This window comes from Canis lupus, chromosome 22, assembly GCF_011100685.1.
Source record: "Canis lupus familiaris isolate Mischka breed German Shepherd chromosome 22, alternate assembly UU_Cfam_GSD_1.0, whole genome shotgun sequence".
In the NCBI taxonomy this organism is placed as follows: Eukaryota; Metazoa; Chordata; class Mammalia; order Carnivora; family Canidae; genus Canis; species Canis lupus.
The window spans coordinates 24,196,653-24,223,660 of NC_049243.1; the positions used below are offsets into that span (position 1 = coordinate 24,196,653).

The window sequence follows — 27,008 nt, forward strand, 5'->3', positions numbered from 1 at the left end:
AGTTTTATTATATATATATCCTCTAATAATAAAAATAGCTACAAAAGAATTTATATTTATTAAGCATTTACTAAATGCCAGGCACTTTAAATTCTTTTGATGAATTATTTAATCTAGCTAGCTAGCTTTTGAGGTAAATATTATATTTAATCCCATTTTAGCAGATTAGAAACCAGAATATTCTTAAAGTCTAGTTAGTTGTCCAAGGTCACACAATTAAAAAAAAATTATAAATTATACATATTTTTTAAAGATTTTATCTATTTATTCTGAGAGACAGAGAGACAGAGAGACAGAGAGAGAAATAGAGACACAGGCAGAGGGAGAAGCAGGCTCCAGGCAGGACTCAATCCTGGAACTCCAGGATCACACCCTGGACTAAAGGCAGGCACTAAACAGCTGAGCAAACCAGGGATCCCCACAATTAAAAAAATATATAGTGACTGAAAGATTAGATGGATTATACACTTAATTATTACCTTTTTTTCATATAAATATACATATTCTCCAAACTTTATTTTCTAATTATTAAATTTAGTCATCACCCCTATCTACTCTTATCTTCTATTATATTGCTTTACTTTTGTTTATTGATATATAATTTATATAGAGTAAAATGTACAGATCTTTAGTGCACAGTTTGATAAAATATGATAAGTGTGTATATCCACGTAGCCAACAGCCACTTGAAGATATAGAATATTTCCATCACCTCAAAATTTCCTGTTATGTTCCTTGCCAATCAATCACCACCATCACCACGACCACCACCACCTCTCAGTCATCAAAGGCAACAACTGTTCTAATTTCTCTCACCCACAGATCACTTGTATCTGGTCTTAATCTTTATATAAATAGTCATCTGCTGCAAATTCTTTTTTTGTCTGGCTTCTTTCAATCAATCTCATACTTCTATGAGATTCTTTAACTCAGTTTTATGCATCAACAATTCATTTCTTTTTATTATTGGATAGTATTCACTCGTACAAATATAAAATTTATTTTTATACTCTTCTGTTGTCAGAACTCTGGTTTTGCCCATTATGAATAATGTTGCTGGGAAATTCCTGAACAATTCTTTTATGGATATATGCCTTCATTTCTCTTTGGCGAATACCTTGGAGTAGAATTTCCGGGTCATGCTGTTGGTAAACAGGTAATATCATAAACTGCCAAATTTCCAATTTCTTCTCTCTTTATTTTTTTTTTGATGAATGTAATATTTTCTATAATTTGTCTAAGGATCCTTTACATGTGATCAGTAGAAGAAAAGAGGAGAACACTACTGATTTGGATAACAAGCTAATTTTAGCATTATTGCAGTAAATGTTTATAAGCAACAGCCTTCTGAGAATAATTGGTATAAATAATCCCATCATAGCCTATTTCAAGGTACCAACATAATTGCAACCAACTCCCAAATTTCCTGAAAATTTCACAATCAGTTCTCCCAATAGAAGTTAACTTCAGCACCCTCTTGGACCTATCAGGTTATTTTCGGCAGCAGGAAAAATAAAGCTAGGCAACTCACTATGCAGCCACCTTCCTTCCCAAATCTGTCTGTGGGTATGCAATAGACAAATAATAATGCTTATTCAATGTTAACTATATGGCAAGTAACATGCTAAATGCTTCAGATGCAGTATCTCTGTAAGTCATAGAACACCTACAACAATGCTAAGTACATTTTTATTGGTGAGGAAACCTAGGCATGCTTAAGTAAAATGCTTTCCTAAAGTCCCACACCTAGTAACTCATAGAGCCTTAGAGGTAGCATTTCCACACTGGCATTCTAGCTGACCTTTATATTAATACAGAGTTGCCATTTTTCTAGAGATAATACGAGATTTTGTTTTGTCATTGAATTGTTTATTCACTGTTTAAAACCTTAACTGATATTTGATAGATAACTGATCATGTAAAATTAAGTACATTTTCTACAGGCTTTACGAATCCACCTGTTTCATTTCAAAAAAAAAAAAAAAAAAAAAAAAAAACTCCAAAACTAGAGAGATGATCATTACGTACAAAGACAAATTTGAAATGGAGAATCAAGCAATCATAAGAAAAGAATGATTTTATATTGCATTCAAAAGCAATTCAAGTTAAATTACCATTATCTTAAGTCAGTTCTAAAAATGTTTTGGAAAACTGGATAAAAGATGTATTTGCTTATTCATAAGATTCTACATATATAACAAATTGTTGCTGCTTTGAAATATATATACATATACGTGTATATATATACATATATAAACATATATACACATATATATACATATATATATAAATTCACTTCACTATAGAATAAAAATTGTTTTAAGTTCACCAAAGTTCAGCTCATGGGGAAAAAAAAAAAAAAAAAAACTGAAATGTTAGCTGTCCTCATCAAGAATTGATCCGTGAATCCCTAGATGCCGCAGCGGTTTGGCGCCTGCCTTTGGCCCAGGGCGCGATCCTGGAGACCTGGGATCGAATCCCACGTCGGGCTCCCGGTGCATGGAGCCTGCTTCTCTCTCTGCCTCTCTCTCTCTGTGTGACTATCGTAAATAAATAAAAATTAAAAAAAAAAATTATTAAAAAAAAAAAAAAAAGAATTGATCCCTGAATGTCAAAGCCCCAAGCAAGACTGACTCATGCACTCCAGATAAAGGCAGCAGGGGAGCAGTTAGTCTGGTCAAAAGACTGTGTGCCCTGGGCAGCCCGGGTGGCTCAGCGGTTAGCGCCACCTTCAGCCCAGGGCCTGATCCTGGAGTCCCAGGATCGAGTCCACCGTCGGGCTCCCTGCTTGGAGCCTGCTTCTCCCTCTGCTTGTGTCTCTGCCCCCCCTCCTCTGTCTCTCATAAATAAAATCTTAAGTCATAAAACTTAAAAAAAAAAGTGGGTCACCCAAAGTTAGGAGATACCTTTCTGACCTTCTGACCTTTCGCTGCTTTGAGCCGGGCATCTGAGAAGTTTCCAGACCAGCGGCTGCGGGCATCCAGAGAGATTAGCGCCTACGGTGCCCGAAGAGGGACACGCAGAGCTGAGGTCTCGCGAGAGCCTGCAATTCCCGCAGCCGCTCCGCCGGGCAAATGGCCTTCGAGCACCACAGACGCGCCACGGAAGATGACTCGGGACCTGATGCAGGTCCTTCTGGCTTGCAAGCCCGTACTGTGCAGGTTCCTGGCGTAGAAGCACCTCAAGGGCGTTGGAAGGACCTCAAGGGCGTCTGTAAGAGATACGCCAGCCTCTACTTCTGCCGGCCAACGAAGTCTCACAGCGGGGCTGATGCCCCCGAGGTGTGAAGCTCCTGGACGAGTCCTCCCGCCGCGTGTGCGCGATGGACTTGGTGTTTCGCGGTGAGAAGGCCTCCTTCATCTAGCGTGAGGTTTTGATGGGGAGTGACGTCCAGGACAGCTTCCAGGGGAGCGCGCTGACGCTGTGCTGCAGGCCGGCCCCCTGCCGGAGGAGCCGAGTGCTGGAGCGCCCTGCGCCGGCCCTCGGAGCTGTGCGGAGCTGGCGGAGAGGCAGGACGAGCCCGCGTGGCGGCTCCCTACGGTCCCTACGGCTCGCGCTGAGGCCCCTCCTACAGCTCGGTAGGACCCAGCAGCCGCCCCTCTTCTGCTGCCTCTGCTTGGGCAGTGAGCTCTGAGCTCCAGACCCTCAAACATTACCCCCCCATCCACTTCCTACCTCCCGTTTTCCCCTCCCCGTCCCCAAAGATTTCAGGAGCAAGGAGGCAGGAGATTATGACCCGAACAATTGCTTATTTGGTTTTCATTCCCTGCCTTTGAAGAAGTACTGTCCCTCCAAACTCCCTCCCCTCCGTGACAGTCGTAAATCTATAAAGAGGTTCAGGTTAAAGAAAAAGGTTTGGGGGCTTTCTCTTCTCCTTGTCCCATTATCTCACCTCCGTCAACCCCCCTCGCCCAGCCAGGGCATCTTCTCTGCCTCAGAGGGGGCTTCATGTGAAGGTCTTTAATGAGTCCTTCCCTGTTTTCGTTTTTGTGGGTTTTGTTTGTTTTGTATTGTAGCTGTTAGTATTCCTGAAAAGGTTCATAGGTAAACAGAAGAGGAACAAAATATCTGGAATACCAGCATAGCTCTCAGGAGGAATTAGAAAGGCTGACTTCGGAGGAAGGCATCCTCGGAACAGTTTGGTGAAGCATCAGGCAGACGGGCTTAACATCTGAAGGCAACGCAGCAAGTCTTCCATCGTAGTAGTTCCCAAAAGCAGCTACTTAAAAATCTGGATCTCTATTTGACAGAAGACAGCTTTACTTTTAATAGTATCCCAATCTTCATTGTCATACACGGAAATAAATTGGTTTTGCATTACCAAAAAAAAAAAAAAAATCTGCCTCCCCTCCTCCGTCCGTCCCCCCCCCCCCCCCCCCCCCCCCCCCGCTTACTTTGTGGCTTCAGTGGGGCCTCTTTGCAGTGCCAGGGTAAAAACAATATAGTTAAATTTTTCTAATCTTGCACTTTGTTAGGAAGGAAGTGTTGGAGAAGGGGTGGGCTCCGTGGGAAACTGGGCCCCGTCCCTCTTTCACTCCTTGTTCTGGGTGAGGCAGAGCTTAGGGGTGGAGTGGAGAAGTGTCTGACTTTATTTCCTTTCCTCTGAATTAATTGGAAAAAGATCTCTGGGGAGAATAAATTTTTTTTTTTTTTTTTAATGTAAAGAGTATCAAGTGGGAGTACCATCAGGGTTTCTCTGAATTCTTCATAATAATCTAAATCTCCTAACACTGAAATCTGAGATACTTTCTGTTTATCCTTATACAGGTGAAGGTGAATTCAGACTATGCAAAATTGTGCCCCTGGATTTAAGTATTGCTTCACCATTTTAGCCCCACTTTTCTGCCTTCTTATACTTTCAGTAGTAGTCTGTAAATATTCTTTGAGGTCAGAGCCTTGCATTTCTTACACACAAAAACAGTACTTTGCATATTTCAAAGTCCCAACTCGTGTCACAATGTCAGCACATTGTAAGGAGTACAATATTAATTAATGTTTTTTTTTTCATATTGGAGGAGGCTTTCTTCCTCGCATGTAGAAGAAATGTGACCTTTCTATACAAAACTGGATTTAGTGTCTATCTAATCTTTTTATTTGCTTTATTTTTTACTTTGTCAAGAGTGTAATGTGGCTGTAGAGGAATAAAATATGCAGAGTTGATTGATTAGAATTTTAATCCTGGCTCTGCCACTTCTCATTTAACCTTACATTATTTAAATGCTTTTAACTTCACATTCTTCATAAATAAAATGGGATATAGATACCCATTTCATAAGATTGCTCTTATGTTATAATGTATATTTAAAACAACACAAAGCCATAATTAACACAAATTACATAAGTAACAAGAGTTACCAATTTTTTTACCTTTCATTTTGTTTATCAAAATAAATTATTTAAATTATAGCTTATAATAAGTTATAACCTCAGTGTTCTCATAATGATAGTGGCAAACATTTACTTACCTCTTATTTATGTAGTGTGGTCTCCAAGTTCAGGACATCAGTTAATTGATTAAAAAACTACTTTAATACTTTAAGCCAGAAAATATTGAACATTCAGTGCCATGTGGCATTTTTCTATTCCATCTTGTTTTTCCTCAATTAAAACTTAATTATAGTTATGTTTCTGCAAACATGCCCAAACCTCACAATCTCCCATTTTCACCTCTAGCCTTGTTATTCTTCTCAACCCGCTTGATATGTTTTCAAATATTGTCTCTCTACTCTGTAAATTATTCCTCTTTCTATCCAGGGCTTTTTAATCATTTCTGAATTAGTGCAGTAAATTTCTACCTGGCATACCTGCTCCTAACTCACTGTGTCCTAATATATTGTCCATACTAATGGCAAGTAATAGTTTTAAAATAATCAAAAATAAAATTTCTGTGCTAATTTTTTTTCTAACTCCTTCTATGAAAGATCCAAACATCTCCACATGAAACACAAACCCTTTTCCAATCTAAAATCATCTTTCTCTGTTGACCTTGGTTATTGACTACCACTGCCATACTATAGTGAGGGGCTCTTAGTGCCATGGTCTCCCAGGTTCCCTGCATTCATGTGGGACTGTACGCCTAGGACCCTGCCTCTCTGTTTTTGTTGTTGTCGTTGTTGCTAACTCCTACTAGAACTCTGTAACTCAACCCAGATGTCACTTCTTCTCTAATGCTTCTCCTACAATATTCCTGATCTCCTATGTGCCTTCACCTCTTGTGTGTCACACGATGTGACGTGCATTGATCTGCTTATGTTTCTGCCCCCTTGGTAGACTATAAGTCCATGATGGATGAAAAAACTAGAATATTGTCTGGTACATACTAACAACACAACTGATCCCTTGCCTCTTTCTACGTTACAATCATGACTACTAATAGAATTAATGAGTACAATATGCTAAGACATTACTATGTGCCAGACATTGTTTTAACCTCTTTTTATCCATTTATATACCTTACTGCAACATTCTATGCCAGGTACTATAAATGTCCCCATTTGACTTATCAGGAAATGGAGATATGGAGACACAAAAAGTAGAAGTCATTTGCTCATGGTCACACAGCTAGTAAGTAGCAGGTCCAAAAGTCAAGTTGGAATAGGTTGGTTTCAGAGCTTTAGAGCTTGACCTCTTAACCACTATAAATTACTGTTCATAACTACACCATTAACTTCTCTTAATAAATGATTTTCCAAATTGTAAATAGAGTTGAAATAATCTATGTATTTGAGACCGCATTTTAGTTATATGAAGTATTATATTGTTTTAAGTTAAATTAGTTTCATAATAAATCAGTTTAGGTTAAAAAATGTCAAATAGAAATTTGAACAATAATATTATGAATGCTGTTGGTGAAAACAACTGAAATATGTGGTTTTCATCTCCAAATACTTGCCCTAACACTTCAGAAAACTAAATTAGTGATAAGAAATTGTGCTAAATTATAAGGGTAAAGTAGGAAATTAATAATGCTTATCTAAGGTGGGTTGTGTAGGAAAAGTCTCACAGAGAAATCATAGTTAGCCTGGGCATATGTACTGAATATACAAGCGAAAGAAGGCAAACAAGGCAATTCAAGTTGATTAAAGCACATGAATAGAAAGATGGAGCTATGAAAATAAGTTCCATGTATAAAGAAAAGAAACTTGGCATGTTGAAAATACTAAAGGAGTGATAGGTAGTCTTAGGAAATTAAAGCAAGACAGGTTTGAGGATAAATTATGAAGAGTATTCCTAAGGACTCTATTAAGGAATCTGCCCTGTATTTTGCCAGGAAACAAAAGCCAATGAGTTTTCAAGCAGTCCTTATTCACTTTTTTTTTTTTTTTTATACAAGTAGTTTACTATAAAAGCACAGATATTTCTACAAGGAAAATAAATGAATCTGATACAATCATTTTTAACACCTAAGGAGTAGGGTATGTAAGTATGGTAGGTATGAGTCAGAATCCGAAATCTCTAGTATGCTAAGAAATGTAACTTTACTTTCCCATAAGCCAAAAGTTTTTTGCCCCATTCTGCCCGAATGACAAGAATTCAGTTAAAGTCATTTGGGTTTTAAATCCTTCCTGAAATCATAACTAATCTCTAAAGTTTTAGAAGATAATTAGAGGAAGGGGCAACTGTATCCTCTATCCCTATTTTATAAAGCGCTTCTCAGTCCTCAGTCAAGCCTGGAACCCTTGTACCATATCATTTTATCCCTCTGAATTTCTACCTTCAGCCCTTACTAAGGTTATAATTAAAAATATTATATAAATATAAATTATATAAATTATATAAATATCTTCTCTGTCCCTCCAGAATATAATTTCCCCAAGGTCTGGTGCAGAATCTGTGGTCAAACTTTAAGCAAATTCCAGATCAATGGGAGATTATTTCAGGACAGAAATATTTAATTCCCATCTATTCACTTTGCATTTCAAAAAAATTTGTTCGACCCATTTATTTGGTGAAGACTTATTGAAAAGGTACCTTTTCACAGAAACTGTGTCTTATGCATAAATAAGACAAGAAATAACCTAAAGAAAGATTGTCAACCTCGTTTGTATAGCTGTGGAAATAAATGAAGACAATCCAAATGAGAAAAAACAGAAGCTATTAATTCAGTTTGCTATAGCAAAGGAGTCAGCCACAAGCCACTGTCACTTGGCAATGAGAAAGGTTTTATAGAGAAAAAGAGATGATGTCAGGTATGTACTTATTGGAGATTGTTGGCAAGAGGAAGCTAGAGGCAGGCTAACTAGAAGTTAGGCATCTTATGTGATTGATTTGAGGAGCATATTTGGCTTTCTTTGGTAGGTCCTGAGTTGGAGTCATAGGGCAAAGATAGGGAAGCTGGCAGTCACTGACCAAGTTCTGATTGTTTAGAGCCGATTGCTTACAGAGGTTGTGATTTGCCTTCCTGACTGGTTACTAGAGGTTGTGGATCAGAGTTCTATTTTTATTTACTGCTCGGCCATTGTGCATTTGTATATTCAACCTCTTACAGCTTAAAACATATTTTTAAGGTAAGATTAGCTGATAACGATATTCTAGTCACACTTTGTACATTTTATATTTAGTCATCAACTCATTTCTTTTTTAAAAAAATAATTTATTTATTTTTGAGAGAGAAAGAACACATGTGCACACAAAAGCAGGGTGAAAGGCAGAGGGGGAGTGAGAGGAAGAGAATCTCAAGAAGACTCCATGCTCAGTGGAGCCAGACCAGGGCTCCATCTCATGACCTTGAGATAATGACCTGACCCAAAACTGAAGAGCCTGACACTTAACTGAGTAAGCCATCCAGGCACACTATAGTCATCAACTAATTTCAAAAATATTTATTAAGCACCATTTACATTTGTTAACAGTGCTAGAGTGAGGCTATGGTGGTGAACAAGACAGGCACCATAATATCATGCCTGCTTTCAGAGTTCTTACTAATTAGTTATACTGGTTCAAACCAGGACAGCTTCCTTCTTACTTCATTCAGCTTTGAAAGTATACTAGATGTTGTATTCAAAAATTTAGGTTTTTGTACAAAACTGTTATATTAAGTTGCTTTCCATTGCAAGTAATTGAAAACTCTTGTCAATGTTGAAGGGAATTTATAAGTTTATGTAACTACAACAGTCCTGAATCGTTGCAGGTTTCAAGCATGTTTTGACCAGGGCTGTGCTCCTGCTTTTCTATACTTTTTTTTTTTTTTTCTCTTCTACATTTGTCAGTTTCACCTTCAAGCTGTCTTTAATCATATGGGTTAATGGCTAATGGTTTCATACCTCATATCTGTTCTATATACCATACAGAAAACATGAAATTTCTTTTGTGATCAAGAAAGACCCATTGATTGGATCCTAATCCTATATTAGTTTTCTATTGCTGCTGCAAAAATTACCACACATTTGGTGGCTTAAAATCAGTTTTTTTTGGGCTAAAGTCAAGGTGTTTAGTGGCTTCTTTCAGTGTTCGTTGTTTGTATTCCATGACTTGTGATCCTTTTCTCTATTTCCAAAGTATACCACTCCAGTTCTCTGCTTCCATCATTACATAACGTTCTCCTTGCTTTCTGACTCCTCTGGAGTCCTAATAAAAACCCATGTGATTACACTTAGGACCCAAGGGAATAATTCAGGATAATCTCTATACCTCAAATCCTTAACTTAATCACAATACCCTTTTTCTATATACAGTAATTCAAAGCCCTTTTTCTATATAGGGTAATATTCACTGATTTGGGACATTAGGCTATGGACATCTTTGAGAGGCCATTATTCAGTCTACCACAGATTTCCAACCTTGCTTGGTGCTGAGACAGACATGGTTTAACTTAATCACTGAGGCAAAGGCACTGAGATTATAGAGCAAACTAAAATGCTGGGAGCATGGTCAAACTCATCTCAATTGTATGGCTACCCAGAGTGCACAGAGTAGACATATGCTGGAAAAGCAATAATGCTTGTCCATTTATGCTGTTATCTGTAAAATTAATAGTGAAAGGAACATCCTTGGGTATGCATGGATACCTAAGGTCAACCTCCAGTGTTGAAAATTAAGGGAGAAGCTGGTCACTGAACACATTAAGAACAGAACAAACTCTAGGAAATACTGTTTTATTATTTTTTAAGGAAGAAGCACCTGACCTAAGGCTGAATAACAGAACCAAGGAGTGAAAATAAGAATGAAGTAAAAACAACAAAGTAACTAGAGAAGATAACAGGAGATAGGTAAGCATAGAAGTATTATCCTGAATAGGTGTGTGGTTAGGGGGATAATGTAAGTGTTGGAAGGTGAGAGAAAACTTAACTAGCTATATGGTGTTGATATGTCAGTATTTACTGCTTAGAATATCTTCGGCCAATCAATGTCCTCAATTAGAAGACCAAGATAAAATACTTCATAGAAGAGATGAATTTTTAACATTTTTACCACGTTTAACTCTGGCAGTCAGTGCTTCTTGGTAACAGCTGTGATACTTGATTTTTCAAAGATAAACCATGTTTTAAAAGTCTAAAATCTTCAAAGATATTATGAGAATTTGGATTTGATATAAATTATAGTTTTGCCTCTCCTCACCTCTTACAAATATAAGGAGCACTAAGGAAGAATTTTGAAAGGCAAAGAGAAATCAGTAAAACTGTGTAAATAGGAATAACACCTTTTTAATTGCTACAAAAACAGATATGGATAAATTTACTTAAAAGTATTTTATAAATTTTTAATTCAAAATAATTATTTCAAACTAATTCAAAATAAGCTTTTTATGTATAGGGAAAAATAACATTGTTTCAGATAATTTAATATCTAAATAAAGTTGCTTTAATTCTCATTTAGATTCCGTGAGAAGTGTTACCCTATAAGCTAATGTACTCAATTCTCAAAAACCACTAATATTTCAAATTAATAAAATAATAGTTTCTTCCTTAAAGTCCTATATTTGTAGGAGGTTTTATATTTTTGATATTTATTTTCTCAAATTATAGTAAATTCCAGAGACCATCTCCTATGGAACTGTTATTTTTTTTGGGGGGGGGGGGGCGGGGAGCATTTTTAAAAACCATTGTCATGTCAGAAAACAAACTGTACATCAGGAAGATGATTTCATTGCAGGAGTTTCCACCTGCAAACCAGGAAACTCAAGGTTACTAGAGCAATGAGTTTCAAGGTGCTCACAGACTGAAGTGTTGGGTTTTGTGTGTGTATTCATTTATGTGGTAAATGTGGAAGTTATTTGGCTTTTTCAGCTGAATGGTTGCCTAGTGGTATTTTTCCTTATTTGGATCAGGGTAGCTAAGTCAGGGGAATAAGGGAACCCAAAGATGATGTAAACAAACTTGACATTTGTGGACTGGTTGACATCCTCTGCTGATTTCTGAGAAGAGCTACAAATTCCTGCAATTTAGATAAGGTTGATTTTTATTTTTCTTTAATGTGCCTACTTTGACCAACTCCATTTGTCTCTGACATTAGTGACTCCATTTTTGTTCTGATCCTGCAGTCAAAAAGGATAAGAAGCATCTGTGCAGGTCATCGTTTCTTAAAAAGGAGGTTTTTGGAAATTAAATCCCATGATGTATTCCAATAAAGCAGGTTTCTGTGAAGTTTGTTTTTTTTTTTGTTTTTTTTTTTTTATTTTTTTTTTTATTTTTATTTATTTATGATAGTCACACAGAGAGAGAGAGAGAGAGAGAGAGGCAGAGACATAAGCAGGCTCCATGCACTGGGAGCCCGACATGGGATTCGATCCCTGGTCTCCAGGATCGCGCCCTGGGCCAAAGGCAGGCGCCAAACCGCTGCGCCACCCAGGGATCCCGGTTTCTGTGAAGTTTGAAATGTACCATAATACTGTGATGTATAATAAGAAATAAATATTTGGTCTCTGGCACAGAAATCCTAAAACTCTTGGAATTTCCTGTGATGAGAGCAATAAAGATATCTTTTGTTGTGTTAATAGGTGACTTTTGGAAGGCATTTAAGGCCTTTAAGGATGGGAACCCTGTTGTGGGTGGAGCCAAGGCTTCCTCCAGATCCCTGAGGAGGGAAGGGAGGCTGGAGATTGAGTTCAACCACCAGTGTCCAAAGATTTCATCCTTCATACCTATATAGTGTAACTCCTATAAAAACCCAAAATGGTGGGGTTTTGAAAACCTCCTGGTTGATGAACAGGTGGATATTTGGGGAGAGCGGTATGCTCTAAGAGGGCATGAAGCTTCACATCCTTTCCCGTACCTTGCACTATGTATCTCTTCCATCTGGCTATCCCTGAATTATATACTTTAATAATTAACTGGCTACCAGTAAGGTAGGCAACATGGGGGAAAAGCAAACCAGGAAACCAGGGAAGATAGTGTACAAGAATTGTTTCCTTTTGTGGATTGATATAATGAAGTTCTTGAGGAAACTTTAATGAAACAGATTTGAGTATAACTAATTTAGGAGCTATATCTTTGGTTTTGAATGCTGTAGACTGAAAGAGCATTTTTGGGTTGATACAGGACCCACAACTCACTATGGAACAATCACAGAGGGCTATATGTTAGCCTGGAAAACTGGATAAGAGCCACTGTATGGTATGCTTACCTTGAGAAGGGAGGCTGTCCATCTCCCCCTATAAATGCCATGTGGAATTCCCCAGATGTAGCAGCTGATATGCTTCATATGCAAGCCACATGGCTTGCATGACAACAGGGAAATTCACCCAGTAAATATGCCAATTACCCCATCATAGTAAATGCTCTGGTTAAAGGGGCCCTTTTCATAAAGGCACCCTATATAAACAAGGGACAGACAGAATTTGCTGTCTCAATTTCCCTTCCTGTGTCTTACAGATACAAATAAATAAATTAGGTCAACTAACAAGAGAATGGGAAAAGGCCTAGGTAAGAGCCAGGGGGCTCTTCCCAATTAGGTAGAAATCTGTAAAAGGTTATTTTAAGAAATAAGATGGGTAAAGCAAATGTTGATAGGAGTGAAACAAAGAGGAAACAGGAAGAAAGAAGTCATAGAACTCATCCCAGCAGGATGGAAATCTGTAGAATATTAGAAATGGGATGAGTAAAATAGACATTGATGGATTAAAACAAAAGTTATAATACAGCACTATCAAAACTTTGGGATGTCAAAGGGATCCCCTATTGGTCCTCCAACATTAAATGGCCCCAAACACATCTATTCTCTTTACCTCAATTTGGAGAAATTTAAAAAGTCCTAAGGTAGAGATTACTATGAAATACTTGACCTTCAATCACTTAGGACAATGATGAGGCTAATAAACATAAAAAATTGACTAAAGGACTAGGGTCTCTCTGCTCTACTCTTTGTTGGACACCTGAAATCTATTGCATGGGAGTAGGTAAATTCATCAGGGGTAGAGAAGAGAAGTTACCAGGATTTTTTAATACAGGTGTTGTTCCATGATCTGCAGTATAAAAACCCATTGGCAAAACCCTAACTTGGGCTATAATTGGATTGAGAGAATATAAAAAATGTAATGGTTGATAAGATTATGAAAGTTGGAATGTTTAAACAAGCTTTATATAAATAAGTTGTGTCTTCTTTACCTAAATGTTTTGGTTTTTTTTTTTTTTTTGAGAATAAATAATAAGTCTGGCTGAGGAAACTTCCCCTGTCTAGTATCGCAAAGCAAAAACCTGTAGATAAAGTCTTAATAGAGTCTACAGTTAGGAAACAGAAGATTTGATGCAAGAGTAAGAGTTGATGGAATTAGGTAAAAATGTGTAGGAGAACTGGTATATTTGAACAGGTTTTATGTGAAAGGGTTTTATGTACACTCTCTTTTACTTGATTATATTGTAGAGATAGACATTATATCTCACTGGGGAATGCTTCCCCTACCTTATACTGTAAAATAGAAGGCATGTAAATCTGCCCTTCAAGCAATGTTAATTGGATATACTAAATGAGAACCAGTAAGACTTTCTGAGCCCACACAGTGTAGAATACAAGCTGGAATGCTGGTAGGGACAAATTCTCTGTGTGATAGCCCTAAGTGGAACACGGATTGGGACTTATGAGCACCTCCCAGCAACACTACTGGAGTTTTGAACTAGAAGAATTTCTGTTTGAGAGGCATTTACTACCTTGTTATTGGACATTATTAATTGAAGCTACTTCTATGAAGCAGACATAAAGTGATCTTAAAACCTGAAATAGCTATAATGTCTAGGACGATGTCCTAGAGAAACACTTTAATGGGGCTGTCAGTGCCCCCAAAATTTCAGAATAGAATTTAAATGGTTTGTACAGGATCATGCTGCCTAGGCACTGCAAGGAAGAGATACTTATATGCAAGGAGCCTCTTTTCCCCCAATGACTGATTCTGGAAGTGCATGAGAGGCTGTTGGATTCTATTAATGTAGTGCCCTATAAACAATTCTCAACTGACCAACAAAGAAGTTGCAGTTCCTAGGTGAATGGACAACATCATATATGGAAGGTTACCATTCTGAGGGAAGAAAGTAAAAACAAATCAGCTTGGTGGGCTGAATTGTGTACTGATTTCCTAGCAATGATGGAAGAATTGAACAGTTGTAAAATCTCCTAGGTATGGGTTTTTACTGACTCCCAGGCAGTGCTTAATGGCCTGGTCATATGATTAGACAGGAGGGCAATGGAAGCCTATTAAAAGATGTCCTTATAGGGCATAGCCCTAAGAAAATCGCTGGAATTTGAGGAGTGCATTGAAGTAGGACATGGTGATGCCCTAAGAAGAATCTTCTTTCCAGTTCAGAATGTGATGGGAATTAATAAGCAGATATCCCTGTGTGCTCACTTAAGGTGGCCACCTGGGTCCATGAAATGAGTGAACCTGGTAGTACTGCAGCAATGCAGAGATGGGCTGACTCTCTCTTCTCTTTTGCACCCTCTGAGGCAAAAAAAAAAAAAAAAGCCCATAAAAACTGTTCTGTCTGCCAGGAAAGACAGAGACTGCAGATGGCTATGTGATAGATTCCATGGTAGAAAAGGCCTTGATCATAGCTGGCACATGAGACTGATGCTGGTAGTAATGCAGGCTGCAGATGGGCCTGATGGGAATAGATGCTGACTGTGCATTGATCTATACCTACTTGGTGTGGATGCAAATGCTGAGTATGACAAAAGAACCAGAACAGAAGATAGTGCACCAATTTGGATGGCAGGCCATCATTTCTGCAGACCAGGGAACACATTTTACAACCCATAATGGCCAACAGTGGACAGAGAGCCTCCTCACAGCAATAGTTTTATTTTTTTTTTTAAGATTTTATTTATTCATAAGATACACAGAGAAACAGAAAAGCAGAGACACAGGCAGAGGGAGAAGCAGGCTCCATGCAGGGAGCCCTGATACGGGACTCTATCCCAGGTCTCCAGGATCAGGCCCTGGGCTGAAGGCAGCGCTAAACCGCTGAGCCACGGGGGCTGCCCACAGCAATAGTTTTAACAGAGAATTGGAATGGGCAATTAAAAGATGATTGGCTAAAAGAGGGAGATAAAAGCGTGAAGGGCGAGTTTACATGCCTCCACAAATGTGAGCTCACACTCAACATGAACATGAGTGGGCTAAAAAAATGTCCCCATTGGATAGATTTCTCTGGTTTTCTGGTGGATCTGAGGAAGAGGAGGTAAACAAGGAAGTTTCTTCCCCATATCACCACAGCTTTTTTTTTTTCCCCTCCCTACTTGATGCGCTGGTTATATGATGGGGCTGCAACTACAAGAGCTGGCAGCAGGGATGAATCCTAACCAAGAAACTAAAATTTTTAACCTTTTTGTTAGAACTTCTAAATGCCTGATGTGGCAGGATGTACCTTTCCCATGTCTGGCAAAACTGGGACTAACAGTAAAGATAGCCCACTAGTTCTGCACCTGAGCAACCTCACCCTAGCTGAATAGAAGTGAATTGAGGAGAGGACACTTGCTGTGTGCAAACTATATAAGCACAGTGGTGAACCTAATGTCCCTTCCAAATGGGGAAAAGTTTTGAGTACAAATGCATAGAAGGAAACTTAATAGCTAGCTATGGGTAAAGGAATAAATACATGAATGGGTTATGTAATAAGGGAAATTCAGTATTGCATTAACACCTCAAAAGAGGCTTAGAGCAGGAGATGAGAATGTCTCTTAGGTCAATTATATCAAATGCTGAAAGGGGGATGCCAGGTTTTGCTGAGACCATTCTTGCTTTTGGAACCTGACAAGGTTGAATGCAGCCTACAAACCTGAGTGGTACTGTTCTGGGAGACATTTTGGTTATGAAATATGTTGGTGAACTTGACCCACTATTAATGACTAACTGGAATTCTACTAACGTACCGGTATCTTTTGACTTCTATTTTTCAGGCTATGTCTACAAGTAACCATAGAAGAAGGGAGAAAAGCAATAATCAAACTAATAGAAAAATATGAAAATATTTGTAATGGCTTTATAGGAAAAATGAGTGGTTTATTTTAATCTATCCCTACCCTACACTGGCTTTTCTCCAAATGTTAGGCATATTTGTATAGATACTATTGCTATATCTATTCTATAAATGGTACACAGTACTCTGACAGGTATGATCATTTTGCTGTAAGGAATCTTTGCTTGAAGACTGGGTGGTGAACTTCAAATTATGATTTATAAAAAATATATATTTGGCCATTCATAAGAGCAATGAAAGTATCATTTATTAAAATGTTTGGTCTCTTGCCCTCAGTTCCTAAAATCACATCAGAGGTATAAAATGAAATGAATGTCTTGTTACTCATAACAAGATGTTATCACTGTATTTATGTTAATGAGGTAACTTTTAGAAAATACCTAAGGATGGGGGCTCATTACCAGGGGAAACAACTGTGAATAGAGAGTTGGAATTTGAAGTCCCAACCCCACTTCCATAGCCCCTATTTCTGGGAAGAGGAGAGGGAGCAGAAGTTGAATCAACCACCAGCGGCCCATGATTTAATCAATCATACCCTTGTAAGAGACTCCATAAAAACCCACAAGGAGAGCATTTGGAGAGCTTCCGGGTTGATGAGTAGGTGGAGATTTAAGGAGAATGGTTTGCTTAGAAAGCATGGAAGCTGTTCAAGCTTTCCACATACCTTGAAGTGTGCATCTCTTCCATTGGATGTTCCTGGTTATATCTCTCTAAAAGGTGCTGGTAATCAAGGGCACCTGGGTGGCTCAGTTGGTTAAACATCTGCCTTTAGCTTGGGTCATGATCCCAGGGTCTTGGAGAGGCCTGTACTGGGCTTCCTGCTCTGTGAGGAACCTGCTTCTCCCTCTCCCTCTTCCCACTGCTCCCCTTGCTTGTGTTCTCTCTCTCTCTCTCTCTCTCTCTGTCAAATAAATAAAAAATCTAGAAGAAAGGAAGGAAGGAAGGAAAGAAGGAAGGAAGGAAGGAAGGAAGGAAGGAAGGAAGGAAGGAAGGAAGAAGAAGAAGAAGAAGAAGAAGAAGAAGAAGAAGAAGAAGAAGAAGAAGAAGAAGAAGAAGAAGAAGAAGAAGAAAGAAAGAAAGAAAGAAAGAAAGAAAGAAAGAAAGAAAGAAAGAAAGAAAGAAAGAAAGAAAGAAAGAAAAAGAAAGAAAGAAAGAAGAAACCAGTAATCTGGTTAAGTAAGATATTTCTCTGAGTTTTCAGTGAGCTGGTCTAGCAAACTAATCAAATCCAGGGAGGGTCAATGGAAGGAACCTCCAATTTGTAGCCAGTTGGTCAGGAGCACAGGTAACCTGAGCTTTCAATTGGCATCTATAGTGGAGGGCTGTCTAGTGAAACTGAACCCCTTACCTATGGAATCTGATATTATTTCTGGGTAGGTGGGGGGAAAATCTCCCTACCTTCACATTAGAAATGGTTGCAGAACCCATTACCTACAAAGTATATCCCTAATTTTAGTAGTTTATAATGCATATTATTACATTCATGGATCTAAGGAATTCTAAATTAGATAAGCCTATTTAACTCTGTTTAAACCATATTCCCCCAAATCATTTCTGCCTTGAATACTTTTTTCCCCTTCTTATCATCTAGCAGCACCTCACAGAACTCTTAACCATGTGCCATACTTTAGCTTTGATTGTAACCATCCCTCCATATGACAGTCTTCATGAATTACATGCTTCAAAAAGTTCATTATACCTTCCAGACACTTGACTTCCAGAGCCAGAATCTGGGTTTCGAGAAGAGCTGGATGACTTCATTTTTCACCCTTGTTTTCGGTGTTTCACTTTGTGTGTTCCATGGCTGCTTTCTTTTTCATTAACTCATTGGGCAATAAACCTAGTTCAGTAGATTAAGGGAAGGCTATGGATCACAGAGGTAATATTCTTTTCTCCAAATTTAGGATAGCATTTAGGTAACTACCTTCTGAACTGGAAAAGGAGAATAAAAATTAATAATTGTTGTCTCCTGCTATGCTTGCTCTGGAATCTGTGTCACATAAAAGCCAGAGCCAGCACATTTAAAATAAGAGAGGCAGATACTATGGGTGCTTTTTGCTACACTAATTTAGTTTCTAAACCAAAAGCAAATAACACTTTTTTAGGACATCTAAGCGTTAGTTGTACTGCGAGAGTTTCATTATTGGAAAAAACAGATAAACAAAAAAACTATATAAAGAAAGTAAAATAAACCAACTCAATTAGGTTTCAGAATGGCTTTTAAACTCTATAGCAAGCATAGATCAGACCTATAAAAACTGGGGAACACAATAAAAATGCATGCACAAAATAGGAAGACTTGAGTTCTAAGCAGCTTAACCAATATATTTTGCTCCAAATGGACTAGTGCTTTATGTATAGTAGGCAAAGGATCCCAGAACTTGGGATCACGCCCCCAGCCAAAGGCAGATGCTCAACCACTGAGCCACCCAGGCATCCCTGCTTAATTGTCTTTTAACTGATCTCTGTTGCATGATATCTACATGCTATGGGTTGAATTTATCTCCCCAAAAGATACGTGGAAGTCCTCATCCCTGATACCTCTGCATGTGACTTGACTTGGAGATATAAACTTTGCAGATGTAACGAAGATGAAAATTAAGATGAGGTCATATTAAAGTAAGGTGAGCATTTAATCCAGTATAACCAGTATCCTAGTTAGAAGAGACACACAGGGAGGATGCCATGTGAAGATGCAGGCAGATATTACAGTGATATATCAATAAGCCAAAGAATGGTAAGGGTTGCCAGCTATCACTGGAAGCTAGAAAAAAGGCAGGAAACAGATTCTCCATCAGATCCCTCAAAAATAACCAACCCTGCTGATCTCTTGATTTCAGACTTCTAGAACTGTGAAACAATACATTTCTGTTGTTTTAAGCCACTAATTTGGTGGTACTTAGTATAGCAGCCCTAGAAACAGTATAAGGCCCAGGACACATGAAAATTCCAGAGATTCCATGGCTATTGCTGTTAATTCTAATACAATGTAAAGGATCAGGTTTATTATTTGATTCAAAATTGAGGTATTACATTTTTTACATACTATCAAAATTATTAAGGATTTTTTTCTTTTTACCTAACGGGAGAAATGTATTCTAAAACTTTTTTTCCTCTTGCTGAGAACATGAAGTAAATGATCCTAATAACTTTTAGAACCAGTAGGAACTATACTGTGTAAAGGATTGACCAGAGATTTTGAGGTTAATAAAGTATGAGCCTGACTCCCATGCTTGGCTTTTCCTTAGCTCTGTTCATTTCGGCAAATCTTTATGAATTTCCAGTCCTTCATCTGACTCAATACATTGTTGACAAGATAAGTTATATCAGGTTAGTAAGATTCCTATGAAAGTATCAAAGTGTTATGATTTTTCCTCCCATTTTCTTGGTCAATAAAGTTTGGAAAGTAAATACCTTTATTCTTAAGTGGAGGGGAAAAATGCTGCTTTAACATTTTGACTTATCACAATTTATGTAAATTGATTGGTATAATTCACTCAGAGAAGAAATGATGCTTGATTCTTGCTCACAAAGATTCTTGCTCACACAGGAGATAGCATTTAAATATTAGTGACCTCTCTGGTCATTATAGCTAAAGCTATAAACCTGTGCCCTTCTAAAGACATGCCAGTATACTAGAAATAACATTTTGTGGTGTCATTGCTTTACTTCAACCTCACAGCTTTTACAGAGACACTAAGGTGGAAAGAGATCACTAAAACTCAATTCCCCTCTCTTTGTAACAGTATTTCTAACCTTTGTCACAGAAATGGTTTGATTTTTTTAATGCTCGTGTCCGCAGTATTAAAACAGTTGAAAGTTTCCAGAACCATAAGTCTAACCTACCCTTCTTCACATCCTCCATAGAAAATCATATTACTTTAGGGTATCGAGGAACCACAATGGGGAAAAAAAGAACAAAGATTGTTTTTGCTTTTATAGCCTTTGCTTTCACAATTCAACGGTAAATCAACAGTGAACATTTGGTTTGCCTGAGGCAAACATGAAATCAGCTTGCCTGTATGGAGCTTATATTGTCTTTTGTTCTTATCTGATAACTCTTCAAAATAAGCACAAACTCTCAGGTCTTGAAGACCCTCTGCACCAGTGGTAGTCCCCACTGAATTTATTCATTTCATCAAAATGATATGAAATTTGGCTGTCCAATTTTATATTCGTGAGGAATATTGGTAATATAGTTCAAAATAAAGCCACGGAAAAGAATTCATTTCAGCCCAGAAATAATTTCCCTTACAGTTTTAATCCTGTTTTTATTCAGACACAGAGACTTGCCTCTGAGTTAGGGACAAACAGGGCTAGGTAGGGCTAGATAGGGGGCCAGGGAAGCAGGCTCACAAAAATCCCAAGAATGCTGAGGTATAAGGAAACCAGAGATAAAGAAACAAGCCAGACCACCCTGCCCTAGGTATGGGCTGGGAGGGTTTCTTTTTATGACAATCATCCGTGACCAACAAAGAATAACCAGACCCCAAAGAGGAAGTAAGCCGTTAAAGATGTTATTACTAGTCCTTACTCAATGGTGATATTAGTCCATAATGTTAAAAGGATTTAGCTTCCCTGATTAGGCTCTCAATAAAAGACCAACCCTATAAGCCTTCAGGGGCAACCCTGTCTGGATCCTTCTCTCCTGAGAGCTTTCTCTGTATCTTTACTTAATAAACTTCTGTCCCTTTACTCACTCTCCTGAGTCCGCAAGATTTATTCTTCGACTCCGTGAGACAAGAACTAAGCTCTCCCATATCACCTCCACAGAGCCATTTCTCTCCCTAGGAAAAAGAAAGGTTTGTTGAGGGGGGGGAAAACAAACAAACAAACAAACAAAAAAACTCTGACTCAACAGATGTATTTAAACACATAAGCAAGAAAACTTTTTCAGGGTGATTTTCTTGTCAACAAACTCTTGAGAGTCCTCCTAGTCATACCTATGTTCAATGCCAGATTCAAGCCTTTCTAGTGACAAAGGTAACTGTCAAGAAGGTGGAAGACCTTCTTGTAGTGATTTGAAAACACAATAAGACAGGGAAGCCCGGGAAAAAGAATAGGGCATGGAGAAATTCAAATTGATAGGCCTGATTTAGCTGATAGCTGTATCCTGAAGCACTACTTTGATAAAGAGATGGGTAAGACTTAGCTTAAAGCTATTTCCTTTTCTATATCTTTTACCATAAGAGGTTTCTGAAGATTATTCATTTCTTAAAACAATGAATTTAATGTGGGCGAAAAAGGATTTGTAAGGGATACAAACATACAAATTAAATTCAAAGTATTCTCAACAGCTAATGAAATGGCTTTGTCACTTTTAAATTAAGGCAAATACATTCAAATGGCTGAAAAACAAAATGTTGGTTATGGTTCATGATATGTCACACTACTGAAGACTAAGGGGAATTAGGATCCCACCATCCATTTGAAAGAAAGCACACAGGAATGGGCATTTCCCTGAGGGCTTGTCATAATACCAAGAGACTCACTCCTTCCATAAAAAGGTGATTCTATGCCCCTTCTTCCTGAATATCCCAGAGCTGTCCCACTATTTTGACCAACAGAATGTGAGTCCTGTTGAAAGGCGCCCAAGCAGCAACAGGGACAGGCTCATGTGCCACAAAACTGTTGACAGGAGTCTAGTTGAGTATCCAGCTGGTCACCAGCACCAAACTTTCAGCCATCTTTATTGAGCCATCTTTGGAAGTGGATCTTTCAGCCTCAGCCCAGACATTCTAGCTGATGCCACATAGAACAGAGACAAGATTCTCTGTAAAGCTGTCATCAAATAGCAAATATGTGAGCAAAAGGAAAGCTTCTTCTTGTGACAAACTCATAATTGGGGGTTCGACTGTTACACAACAATAAAAAAGTAGATAGCTAGTTAGGAGATAGCCTAACTGGCTCTACTACTCCTACCATAACTCCAGCACCTCTCTCACTTGTACAAAAAGAAAAAGACCGGGAAAACATAAAATAGAGATCTCAGAGTTGTAAATAACTGACCTTAATTTTCTGGATGTCAAGTAAAGGTGGGGGGAAATGATACGACAATAGACTTCCATCTCTTTTCTGTTTCACTATTCAACTCCTCTACAGGTATTTACTGGGATTAGCTCTCAAATTACTTGCATGTGAACTAATTGTCTTGCGAGAACTTTAACAAAGACAACCTCAGCTAGTGATGTAGGTCACACGTTTGCACAGATGTCTTAATCAGTACTTTTGCTTGTAAAATAATGGATGTAGTTGTCTTCTGTGATCTGATGTCCCACGCTTTGGTTTCATCATATGTAACTAGTTTATTAAATAGTGCTAATTCACTGGATGTAAATATGAGTAAGTTTAGACTTGTTTCTTTCTTATTTCTTCATTAAAAAAATGTATATTCCCAGCTGAATAATATAGAATCTCTCATCTCTAATGATTATTAAATTCCTTAGTGATAAGATTATATGACACCTTCTATATACTTTCTGTTATTGATTTCCTTATAGCACCGTATTTAAACTTCCAATTAAAATCTAGTTCAAGTCTTATATCTTGCCTAAATGGTTGTTTCAATCCCAGGAATTTGGAGTGTAGAGGAGGCAGGACTTATTTTTTCATTCTGTCTTTTCTCTACAATGGAGATGAGTGTGTTGGAGCTATGTCTTTTCTGGTATTCTGGTCTCTATCCTTCTGGGTCTGCCTCCTCCGATGCTGGAAGCTAGGAAGGAAAAAAGGCCATGACGGGAATCTTCCTAAAAACTAAGTATGTATCAATGGTATAACAGTGGACGTATAGGTCTTATTTGGTCTGGCCTTCTTAAGTAGTTCATGACTACCTCTGAAATGGTATTCTGAAGAGGTAGGGATCAAGGTTTAGCCTCTTATTCCACTTATATTCATAGAAAACTTCTTTTTTTTTTTTTTTTTTTCCCTTGAAAACTCTGAAAGCTGTGGGAACTGGAGTGTTTTTCTCATTCTTCTTTTCCTGGAAACACCATTCTATGAGTCCCTTTTCATTGTGTTTGCAAACTTCTCTAGTAAGCCTTCTGCTTTCAGAAATATTCAAAGATGTGGGCACAAATTTCTGTATCTACATCTGCTGCCAAACTGTAGCAAATAATGGCAAAATTATAGTGAGTTTTTCCTCCACATCTTATTTACAATATTATAAGACCATAATTTCATATCTTAGAAAATGCACAAATAAAAGATGAGAAATGAAGAAAAAAAAAAAAGAAATGAACTCCTTGTTATGCTAAGTAAATTTTACCCAGTCCTTTCACAATTCTTCAAAATTTTGGCAGGTCTACTTTCTTGAAATAAAACAAAACAAAATGAAAAATAATAAAAATGTTACTGAGATACCCCCAATATCTAGTACTTTAGTTAGTCCAATGGCAGCAAAATCTATCATGCCATTCCTAGATTTCCCCTCATCCACATCCACAACCAGCAGTTTTGTTATTCTGTTACATGCATGATGGGGTTTGATGACCCTTTCCATGGTAGACCATAGCTGGTATAAAGCTCATATACTGTTGTCACATGGCATGGAAGCACCAATCCCATGAGTTTCAGACATCGTTTTCTCAATGTTTTATATAGTAGAATGATCAATACCTCCTGCTAGTATGGTGACTTTTGCCATTTGGTCTTCTGGATAAGGATCTCAAAGTGACTACAAAGTAGCCACAGTTTTAGCTTGCTGTGTCCCCTGGAAGAAAAGTGCCTTTTGGGACCAGGATGTTTAGTCAAGCAGAATCTGTCTTTATAGGGAGAAGGAAGCAGAAATTCTACATGTTACTCACTGATAATGGTGGTAAGTGGTTCCTTCTACTACCAACCCTTGTATCTGAAACCCATATATTTCACATAATAGGTAAATCAGCATGTTCTGGCTATTGGGCCCTTGTATATTTTTTTTATCTCGAAGGATACTACTACAACTATTAGAATGTCATAGCCAGGGCATTAGCTATGTCTTTAGAAGTATGTTACAATATTCCATCAGGGTAGCTGTTTCCCTGATGATACAGAATATGCTACTAAGACCCACTTATACACTGTGAGATGGATTTAGAGCAGTACTTCACTTAACATCTAGAATTTGAAATCCTCATGCCAACTCAGGGTCCCTAGAATCAATGACAGCTCAAAGTATATTCAACAATCCTTGAAATATTGGAGTGTTCCTCTTTCTTCACTATACATTTACTCTGGTGAATGACCATAGGTCTCTTTGCCATGTATAGGAATAATTACTAGTATGTATATACATGTTATAGCATTTAATACTTATTTCTCAAAGAGTCCTTGCCTCCCCTTCAGTCAAAGGAGCTTGTGTTGGAAGAATGTTGCAGGTCTGGAAATTAGAGTCAGGTTATAATTTGCATTGTAACAGTTGCCATAAGCCTTCTGATCCCCCACGTTTTTTGTTTTGTTTTGTTTTGTTTTTGAATCTCTAGATCCCACATGGGGCTCAAACTCATGATCCCCCAAGATCAATAGTTGTATACTCTTCTGATTGAGGCAACCATGCACCCTCTATAAATTTATAAATAAATTTCTTCATTACAAAAGAGATTTCTCAATCTGGCTGCCCATGGACCTTTATCTTAAGAACACCATAGTCTGTTATTCATCCATAGATTCTTGGGAGTGACAAGTGTCATTTCAGCTTTTCTACCATTACCACAATTAGGCCTGCCTTGTCTCTGATGGTTAAGTGCTAAAACTTGACCTTTGTCCTTTTGGAATTCTGTCCTTCTCACTGACGTTATATCCCTAGCCTGAAAAGAATAGCCACCACCAGCTTCTCAACAATATTGATGCCTCCTCATTTCTTTAGAGACATGATTATCCTTAGAGATAATCCTTGGAAGTCAGAGGCAGCTGCTGAGTTCTCTAATTTTATATAATAAATTTACTCTAGCTTGCTATACTCCCAGCCTTTTAACCACAAGGCTGTTCTGGCATTTCTACCTCATTTCCAATAATTACATAGCTTTGTCTTGTTTTTGTTTTTGTTTTTCCTTTTATATTCTTAAAGAACTCATCCCATCAAAAAAAAAAAAAAAAAAAAGAACTCATCCCATCAACATATTAGGGCTAACTCCAGGTGTCCTTGACAGATATACATTATGAAATTATAGGAACCCAATTATTAATAAATTCTACTTCATTCTACCTTATGTTCAGCCCTCATTAATCTAACACCATCACAATCCAGTCCCAATCATCTCTGGGTTCTGGTTGGTTTCTAATAGCTGGATTCTCCTACTCCTTTGATGAATAATCCCATACCTCCTACAGCAGAAATAGTACTTTATTAATCCAAAACAAGACTTGGTCAAATGTATTACTCTGGAAGCAATGAGAGAAAGTAGAAAAAGGTATTATCCTGACAGACATCTATTTCCTGTGAGACCTTTGTGTGGTTGCTAAGCAAGGTATGAGAGCTCTCCCAAAAGTTATCCTTGAAACAAAGATTTAAGTGCAAGTTGTTTCCTGGAGAGGTGACCTTAAGAAACACTATATGTGGGGAAAACAAATGAGAAAGTATACCAGTTGACCAGTGTTCCACCAAAGTTCATGTCCACCTGGAATGTGGCCTTTGGAAATGGGACCTTGCATCTGTAATTAAATGAGGTCATACCAGGTTAGGGAAGGCCACAAATACAATAACTGGTGTCCTTGTAAGGGAAAGGAGAGGGTGATTTGGAAAAAGAGACACAGAGGAAAGACAGAGAAGAAGGTCAGGTGATAACGGAAGCAGAGGTTTAAGTGGTACAGCTGTAATACAAGGAAGATCAGGGATTTTTGCAACCATCAAGAATGAGGAAGAAGCAAAGAAAAATTCTTCCTTACAGCCTTCAGAGAAAGCATGGTCCTGCTTATGTATTTTGGTTTTCTAGCCTCCCAAACTGTAAGAAAATAAACTTCTGTTAAGTCACTTAGTTGATTTATTTTTTTATAGAAGCCCTAGGAAACAATACAGGCAGGGAAAGGAAAGAAGCCAAGAGAGGTTATATTATCAAACTCTGAGTCATTGTGATTTATTCCCACCTGGAATTCTGAGCATCCATATAGAATACATTCCTCAGTTATTCCTTTTGAAAATACAGGAATTGGGGTAATTCTTTACTAATTTCCATTGATTGAATACTGTTCTCCAAGGAATTCTTCTATTCCCCAAAACTTCTGATATATTAAGCACTCAAGCAGAACAGGCTCTGGTGATCAGTCCTCAGTCAAGAGGACACAAAGACTGGCAGGTGGAACCAGAGCTTCTGTGCCTGGCAATGGTAAGGACCTATGGGAAATAGATGGAACACTGACAGTGCCTGCTAGAGAGATTCAAATAAATCTATATTGTTTGTTCACATTCAAATTATATGGACCATCCACCTGGAGATCTTTCCCCAAATCTCCTAGAATGCATGGGCTTGGTTGATCTGCACTGAGTAATCTTCTAGGAGGCCAGACTTTTGGCTGCAGTTGCTCTTGTTATGATTCTTGTAGAAAACTGGTGCCCCACAGTTCAGAAGAACCTTGCTCACTCCTGTGCTGATTTTCTTACAGGCTTCAGTGGTCTTTCAATAAAACCTAATA

The 27,008-nt window shown here is 38.0% G+C and overlaps 1 pseudogene; it reads left to right on the forward strand.

Annotated features, from left to right (window-relative positions):
- Positions 1-2,891: 2,891 nt before the first annotated feature.
- The window catches only part of LOC100855996, a 28,135-nt pseudogene continuing 4,018 nt past the window's right edge, over positions 2,892-27,008 (forward strand).